The following is a 9800-nucleotide window of genomic DNA, read 5'->3' on the forward strand; positions in this document are numbered from 1 at the left end:
GTGAATATACCATTGATATTTTAACAAAATTTGGGATGATGGTATGTAAACCAACTAATACTCCTATGGAAGTCAATCTACAAAAGCTGAAGGATGATATGATCAAATCTAAATCTACAGATACTACTTACTACAGGAAAATTATTGGATCCTTAATGTACTTAGTGAATACTTGTCCTGACATATGTTATGCAACTAACACCTTAAGCTAGTTTATGTGTGCACCAAAGAAGATACATCTACATGCAGCTAAATAAATCTTGAGCTATCTAAAAGGCACTATTGGCATGGGAGTTAGATATGATCAAGTAAACATCAATCTTCATGGATATTCTTATTCTAATTGGGCAAGCAACTTTACTGAACATAAGAGTACTTCTGGATGTTGCTTCAGTCTTGGATCTAGAATAGTTTCTTGGTTCAATAGAAAATAGACTTTAGTTGCATTAAGTTCTACCAAAGAAAAATACATTGCCTCTTCTTTAGGAGCTAGAGAAGTTGTATGGTTACGAAAGTTGCTAGTTTATTTGTTCAAAAGACCTTTAAAGCCCACTGTGATTCATTGTGACAATCAGAGTTATAGCAAGCTCTCAGCTAATTTAATCTTCCACTATCATTCCAAGAATATTAAAATTCCTTATCACTACATTATAGATATGGTAGATTGAGGAGTTATTCAACTAGAGTACATCAGTACTAATGAACAAACAACATATATCTTTACTAAGCCTCTTGCTAAAGTGAAGTTGGAATACTTCAAAGGAAACTTGGTATGATCAAATTGTAGTATTGGATATTGAATTTAAATTTTCAATTTATATGTGTTTATGCTTCTATTGTTGTTTAGTTGCATTAGATATGTAATAAAAGGTGATGATCTTTCATAGACATATATATTCAAAATTTAATCATTTGTAAGGTGGTGATCTTGCAAATGATAGGCATGTTATCATGAAAATTCTATATATTGTTTCGGACAATTAGAGATCATTGATAAAAAATGAATTATGATTACCTTAGATATTGTTTCAAACAATTAGAGATCATAATATATGTTATGATAGTGTTCATAGCATGGTGATTTAAATTATTTGACAAGTCACTATTTTAGAGTGTTAAAGTTAGATAATATGTTAAGCACATATTTTTGCACTCTGGTGACTATTAAGGATTTTTATTACTTCACCCTTGCTAAGAGGGAGTGTTGATGTATAGCATCAGTTGAAGTAATATTGTATACATGCAATTATGATTTAATGAATTTTGTACATTCATTAGTGAAAAATATATACATATATATACCTATATATATACATATATGTTTATATATAGATATATATACATATGTTTTCAAGTATTCACAAAATGGACTTCATTCATATCGGGCTTATGCATTGGAGATTATCGAGGCTTTGTATCTACCACTGATTACTAATTGACTTATTATGATTATCATCATCTTCCATGGATTACATTAGGTAGTGATTAATTATGTTAATGATTAGTTAGTCATGCCTACATAGAGGCATGACCCTACATGACCTTTGGTCAGATAGAGTCATGTCTCTATGGAGACGTGACTTCTCATGTTTATATATATGTGCCAAGAGATTGTTGAGAACTATATCAATCTAAGGCATAAAGTCCTAGCAATCCACTTCTCCTCTCTATAGATTATAGCAATTAAATTGTTAATACTCCATTGGTGAATAATTCTAAAGATTACTGGATAGCAGTCAAATCTGAAGATTGCATTATATGAAATACAAAGACATATGTTTGGATCAGTCCTTCTATAGTAAAAATATATCAAGTAAGTATAATTACAATAGTTACATTTTGATATAATAGTTTTACTCTGTCAGTGATCCTTAAAATTAACACTAGTCTTATCATGTGGGTGAGACATATCTCTAACAACTATGCACCTATCTTCTTCTAGTATTTGTCTATCCAACCAAGCTTTTTCTTCTCTATACACAAAAAGGTCTTCTAGGCAGTGGTTCCTCTCTTCAGGATTCATGGTGAGTGAAATACTAGCAGTAGCCCTAGGGGTGTCAAAGGGGGTATCAAAGAAATTGTTAAAATAGTAAAGTGGATTATGCCACGTAGAAGTGTTGGCCTCTTCCTTCCTATTAAGGACAAGTTCTTCCTCATATGTTTTCTTATGAGGGCATCTAGTTGGAATAGTCAATTATGCAAAAGTAAATGAGGGACAACTTCTTTCACCAACTTGGAGTCTAGTTGGGACCAACATGTAAGGATAAGTCTTTAGCATAGTGAGACAAAGTGGAGCCTTGTGGGGTTAAAACTTGTATAGTCAAAATGATCACTTGTCAAAAGATAGAATGGAATGTATAGCTTGTCAAATGTGCTCAATAATTTACAACAATAGTGATTCCATCCAAGAGTTAGGCAAGAAGCTCAATAGAAAATAGCCAAGAGAGTGAGGTAACTGAGTTTTTGACAAATAATCAAAAGAGACCTTAAGTTCATATTTAAGAGAATAAACACATTTTTTCACCTTTAGATAGTACCATACATGAATATTTCAGACCAGATTGTGGTAAGACCAAGTAAAAACACCCCTAATTCATCTAAAACACAATCTAAACTCAATTACACAAGAAAGAAAAACCATGCGATAGTTCACAGTAAACTGGGCGATAGATGTTTAGCAAATTATATTTTGTGATTGTTTGTACAATAAGAAAGTGACACTTTCTTGACAGGTGATACTTCATAGTAGATCATGTGACAAAGCATAGCATAGGAGGGTGATAAAGTTTGTGAAGTCATGTGATACTTCTAGAAAATTAGAAGTATAGTACTATATTTCTCATAACTAGCATGTGATAAAAGGGCCAGTAAACTCTATAGTATGTAACTTGCAGCCTAAAATGTCTATGTCTTAGTTCAATTTACAGGTGCGTTTAGGCTAAAATATAGTCGTGATAGAACAAAACTCCTATTTTCAATAGTAGAAACATTTTTTTGAGAAAAATTGGGGATATAATCATTTCTTCAAATAGTTGAACAAGGGACAAAGAAACCTTTCCAACATAAGCACTTATATCAAAAATAACATCATGTGCATGTCCAAAAAATTTCCATGGGTCTATAATATTTGAAAAAATACCTAATGGTCACAACTCATTACTCAACAACTTGGCCCATGCTTGATGCATCCTCGCCTCACACAAAGTGGTTTCCCACAATAAATGTTCACTTTGTCATAAAGGTACCATTGGCACAACCATAGGGATACTCATTCAGGTAGTCCACTAGGATTGATCCTTGCACCAAGATGTTGAGTGGATAAAAAGGGTAGCTTCTAATCCTAAGATGTTTAGAAAGGGTCATGTTCACAACACCCCTCTTCCTTTTAATATGACACCTTGTCAAAGACAAGTAATGGACCTCACAGCCACAAGAATACCTTAAGCATTCCCACTTACTGCTTTCCTCATGGTCACAATCTCACAAGTACTTCCACTAAATGACAACAAGTGTTACGCCCCCAAAGGCTTTGGCCTTTGTCAAGGGTTTATGATTATAGTGGGTCGGGTTAGTTGGGTTGTGCTCATTCCCACTTTGGGTCATTCTTATTAGTATCTTTCCACCAATAGCAAGCCCTCTAAAGGAAATATCTCAGTAGGAGATAAAACAAAATTGATCCACACCAAGAGTTCAATATTTTTTATTCACCCAAAAGGAAAAAAGAATATTCTCCTATCCTTAGTGCTTCCTCCAAACATGCCAAGAAGATTAATTAAGACCACTAAAAGTAGAATATGTCACTCACTTTTGAGACTCAGTGAAGGGTCAAGATTTATGATTCACCCCAAGGGTGAAGAGCATATTTTCCTACCAAAAAAGAGACCCACTTGTAAGATTTACATGCATAAGAAAGGAGAAACTAGTATCTTCTACACATAGAAATGAAATAACAAGAAGGCACACTTGGTTTTCTTTTCTTTTCTTGGGCAGCCCTACAAAATGTTAGTGGCCCCTTTTTGCAAATAGTCTTTGACATGAATTCTTTTAATAAGAAATTTTGCAAGAAACCTAGGAAATCCTACAAAACCAATGAGTTAGTACATTGAAATGGTTAGCCAAAACTGTAAGAAACTTGCAAAAGCACTAATCGAACAATAGATAATCTAGAAACTCTAAAATAAAATGCTCCAAGAACTCAAAATTCTAACAAAAAACCTAAACAACAACTTGTTCTTGACCAGGCGATACTTTCTGTTGTATAAGTATTGTACAATACTTCACTTTGTAGTTGGGTGATATTGTATACATGTGCAATACTTTATATTAAGCCAGACAATAGAATATAGAACCACAATGCAACAGAATACCAATGTGTGTCCAATACTTTTGATTGGCAAAGTATCACACAATATTTGTAGGAATTGTCATACGATAATGGAAAAGTGTTGTATGATAGTTTTGACTCGAAATTTTTTAAAACATGTAACAACAAGTAACAAAATGTAGAAAAGAAGGCAAAATATGGTTGTTCTACCCCACGGTGGGTGTCAAAAATGTACACAAAAAATGTGCATTTCTATAGATCCTTCTATTTGCAATATCTCATAAATTCAAAGTCTCAAATGTTGACCTAGAGCTCCCTATTCATGGAGTGCAAAGGAATGAAAATAACAATGAAATGGCTCTCAACTGAACCTAAGAAATGCAGCCCCTTGTAGGTACACCATAAATGGGAGATTCTTAAGACAAGAGAAAGAGTGCTAGTGTCTAAGAACTACCATGAAATGATATATAAAATGTGGGCTAAGCTATTATGAAATGTAAAGCATGAAATCTAAACTAATAGTATGAGAGTATTACAAGTTTCTTAATTAAGCTAAATGTGCTACTCTATTGCATAAAAGAAAATAATCTTAATGAAATATGAGACTAAACTAGTAATCTATGCAAGAATGATGTGAAGCCACAAGATCCTCCAAGAGCTCCAAGAGTACCTATAGGAAAACCTACAACATAACACCAATGCAAAAAAAGATGGATCCTTAGATGAGGAGAGAGCTCTCCATTTTAAAGAAGTACGAACGATGCAGATCATGAGACAAGAAGATCTAATCAAGGGGGAGGAGTCAAATTTTTCATGACCCCTATGCAAGATCATTTCCACCAATCAAAAAGAGTTGACTTTTGTATCTTCATGTGAGGGGAAAAAAAATATTTTATTTTAAAAATAGAAAAATGACTTTATGTGTGCAACTTAGGATAAGAGATGAAAGGCATCTTATTTTTAATTAAAGGTGGGACATGTTCTTTTTAATTACATATGAAATTTAGGATATAGCGGTCAAACTATAGGATAAAATAAAATAAAATAAATTTTAAAGATTTGATCTAGATAAATGATTTAATTATTTAGAACAGATGCTAAGAAGGGGCTAATAGTCTAGGTGACCATTTTTGGGTGATTCACTTTTATCACTAATTATTGTCACATATTCTTCTTATTCTGGATTTTCCTCTCCTACGGATGGAATAACACTTATAGGTGTTGTTGGTGTTGGCGAACTAGGTGCAATTGATAGTGGTTGAACTAGAAAGATGTCACTCTAATTGTCTACCTTCATCTCAATTGTTGTTGTCTTCACCTTAGCATATTATTCCTTTATCATCCCAGTGAGTTTCAATATTTTATTTACAACACACTTAACTTTCTTCTTAGCTACTTTATATATCTGCAATTGTTGAGCACAAGCTAATCTCTCTTCAATTGTACCACATCTCTCATTGTCATCACCCATATCATATTTCAATAGTTCTTCTACATAACCCTCAATTTCCTCTTCAATCAATTCATAACCAAAGGGATCCACAAACATCAAAATTTTGTCAACTGCTTCCATACAAATTTTGTTAGTTTTTATCATAAAGCATAATATTTCCTTATACTTCTCTACAATTGTTCTAGGTATCCTTTTTGCTTCATCTCACATTGGAATGTTCTTATCAAACTATTTATAGTACCAGTTATGTAGTCTTCAAAAAATTACCTATATTAGTACCTTACCAATATCATTGTGTGTTTATTTAATTTCCATTTTGACTATGGCATGTTTGGGAATCTCTCCATGACATGAAAGAATAGGTATGTTCTAAGATACCCAAATCTAAATGTTTCATACTTGTTCTTCCTAATTCTTTTCAAGTTATCAAAAATATGTTGCTTCAAAATCTCTCAAAGGTTAACTTCCAATTTACCAATACACATCTTATAAGTTGCATTTATGAAGCCTATAGAGACTTCATTTTATTTATACTTGTAAATAATTTTGTAAGCTAATGTTTTGCTAATAAAGCTAACATCATCTTACTGAATCAAGCTTAGCATCATACCTCTTCCATTCCACTTTGTCTTAGTGTTACCAATTTAAAAAAAATTAACATTCTTCTCATTTATATGTATTTTTGTTTGCAATATGGCTAAGTAGGATAAATTGGAACAGCATTAATGTTTTCATTTATGGCAACACATACCTTGTGTAAAGAAGGCACTATGTCCTAATGAAGATCCCACAATTACACATGAAAATTGTCTAAGTATCAAATAGCTATCAGCAAAACAGAGATAGTTTTGATATGTACAGATGATAGAGTAATTATTGGCATGTGCTCAATTAAGAATAGATATTATAGTATGTCAAGATGGCATATGTAAGTGTGCAAGTCAATACAGATAGTATGGAATGAGTTATGGAATAATCACCACTAAAGGCAGTGTACAGAGAAGAACAAAGAATATCAATAATTAGGTAATTATGGGTTAAAGAATTATTTTGTTTACAAAATAATTATTTGACTAATTAAGGATGACATCCTAGATGTTAAACCTAAGAGAGAAATATTTAGTTTTGTATTTTTCCAAGCATGTTAAAGCTTGAAGGCTAACTGGGCAGTTTTGATAAAATGAAAAGTTATAAAGAAAAGATTGTAATATGCGAAGAAGTGTAAATGTATAAGTGATATGTAATATGCAAACTGATATGTGAACTATATGATGTGAATTTTGATGTATGATTAGAGGTATGTGAAGAGAAGCAAAGGAAATATTAGATATTAAAGATATCAATTGTAAAGAGGTTTTTGTATCTATCTCTTTTGTACAATGAAACTATATTGTATAATTGCATGTTTGGGAAGTGGGCTCCTCTTGTATACATTTTTTAATTGTATATATCAACTCCTAGTAGCGTTGAGGCTTTTAACAAGACCTAGTCCTCTAATAAGAACCGAGACATTATATGTACTTATAGATTGCTAAAAGGGTCAACATCTTTAAGAGGATACTTTTGTTTAGTGGATCATTTTGTGGGTACCATCCCCACCAAGATTTTCTTGTGGCCAAGGTTTCCCTAGTTAACAAAGTATGGTGTTATGAGTTAACTTTGAGCCTGATTATTATTACTACCCAATATCATTAGTTTACTTTCATATGCATGTTATAGAGTAATCAACAATATTCAATTTTGGGTAAATATTTGTAGAATACTAATTCATCACCCGCCCCCCCACCCCCCCTCAATATTCCCTATTTCTAAAAATTGGTATTAGAGCTTAGTTACTTTGAAGAGGGTTAACAACTTGAGTAAGAACCCTATGAATATGGAATAGTTATAGAGGAATCTTGAAGAATCCCTTGAGTAGATTGATCTTCTTACTAAAGAAAGAGATAACCTAAAAGAAAGATATGAAGATGTAAAAAATTACATTAGGAAATTGAAAGGTAAGATTTATCATCTCAAATCCAAAAATGAACCTAGAGAGAAGACTAAAGATAATGATGAGGTATCAACATTAATGAAGGAAAATGAGAATCTAAAACATGAGTTGAAGATTGCTGAACTAAAGCTAAGTTTGAAGAAAGATGATAGCAAGGTTGAGTCAGATCTGAAATCTAAAAATGTAGATCTAAGATCCTATCTTACAAAGTGACATCTAAACTTGAATCCATTAGAATAGAGCATGCAAAACTTGAGAAGTACAATACTATTATGAAAGGATAGTTAACCTGGGCTAAGAAACAATTAGAAAATTTATATTCCAATTGTGAGAAAATTGATGAGAAACTATATGTTCACAAACCTTCCTTTGATAAGATTGGTCTTGAATATTTAATTGGAGAAAAAATAGCAAAGAAATTTGAAGCAAGAAAGGAACCAGATCCTGTTGTTGAATCCCCTAAACCTAACAAGAATTATCTAGATAAGATTGAATCCAGTTAATCTATATATGTACCTAAAGAAGTTGAACATGCAATTCAACCTGAGAAACATGATGAACCTAAGCAGACAAAGCAATTTGAATCACCTAAAGAGGTAAGGTGTTAATTCAAAGGTAGATGCTTTCTATTTAATGAAGTTGGTCATATGAAGAGATACTGTACAGTTAATTCATTCAAAACTATTACATATTTTTATTGTTATAATTGTCATGGTTTTGGTCATAAAGTAGTTTATTGTAGAAAACCTAAGTTTGATAGTAATAATAGAAATACTAGAATGTTTAGAGATACTACCCCTACATGTAATGAAAGAAGAAGATCCTCTAGAAGATTTAATGAAGGCAAAAGATCTAATGTAACAAGAAGTAACATTGTGTGTTACAAATAACATCTTTGGGTACATTGCTAGAAATTGTAGAGCACCAGTTAATCAGAATGGACCTAATCAGAGAAGAAGTGCACCAGTATGTCAGCTATGCAACAATTTTGGTCATATAGAAAGATTTTGCAGAATGGACATGAGGAACATCAACAGGAATCCAAATTTTAGAAGAAACAACAATAGGAACAACAGAAGGAATGATAGCAGCAACAATAGTCAAAAGAATGAGTTAAAAGAACATGTGGAAAAATTCAAAGAGGTATTTGTCAAAGAAAAAGATCCATCAATTTCACATGTAGTATTAGAAGAGCAATATTTTGATCCACCTAATGAAATATTGAAGTCAACTATTATATGTGGCTCATCTTATTTGAAGTAAGCACATTTCTATTGGAGATCAAGTATTAGAAAGAGAAAATTGAGGTTAGAGATCAAGTTAAGAGTTGTGAAGTTAATATGAGGTAGAAGATTATGTGTGGAAGCTACAGTTAAGTGCACAGATGATTTGGTGATCACATGAAATTATATGAATAAAAAAAAGTCAGCTAATATATAGAAACAACTTTCTATAGATTAAGAAGTTGCATGATTAATGTGAAGTTGGTTTTGACAAGATATGATTTGTGCGAGAAATGTTGTGTGTATCATTCAACCATGTGAAGAGTTAAGGAGAAGTCAAGAGCAATTTGACAATGAATTGAAGGAGAATTGAAGTGATTTTGAGTGTGAATTGAAAGCAGCCCTAATAGATTGTGATGTAAGTGAAAGGCCAAGGTATAAGTTCAAGAAGTGTCCTATGTGCTAATGGAAGATGATCCCTTAGGAGCATTTTTGCAAGTTCTATACAATGTATTACACATAGAAGACATTATGGTGTACCTACATTGCAAGTTTGAGAGTATTGGGCATAATGACATTCATAAAGACCTAGACCTGGTATGTAATGGTGATTTATCACTAAAACAAGAGTTCGCACACCTGAAGGATTTGAACATTGTCAAACATATGTTCTTCACAGACTTTGACAATCATGAGTGGAGTAGGATCATTTTAAGCAGAATTCAAGAGGGAATGTTCTAGGTAGGAGACATCCCTATGATGATTGATAATAATATGATCCATAAGCTCATTGGTTTGAGCAATGAA

The sequence above is a fragment of the Cupressus sempervirens genome, chromosome 6 (assembly GCF_028749045.1).
Source record: "Cupressus sempervirens isolate cs-2001-9-10 chromosome 6, ASM2874904v1, whole genome shotgun sequence".
Lineage (NCBI taxonomy): Eukaryota > Viridiplantae > Streptophyta > Pinopsida > Cupressales > Cupressaceae > Cupressus > Cupressus sempervirens.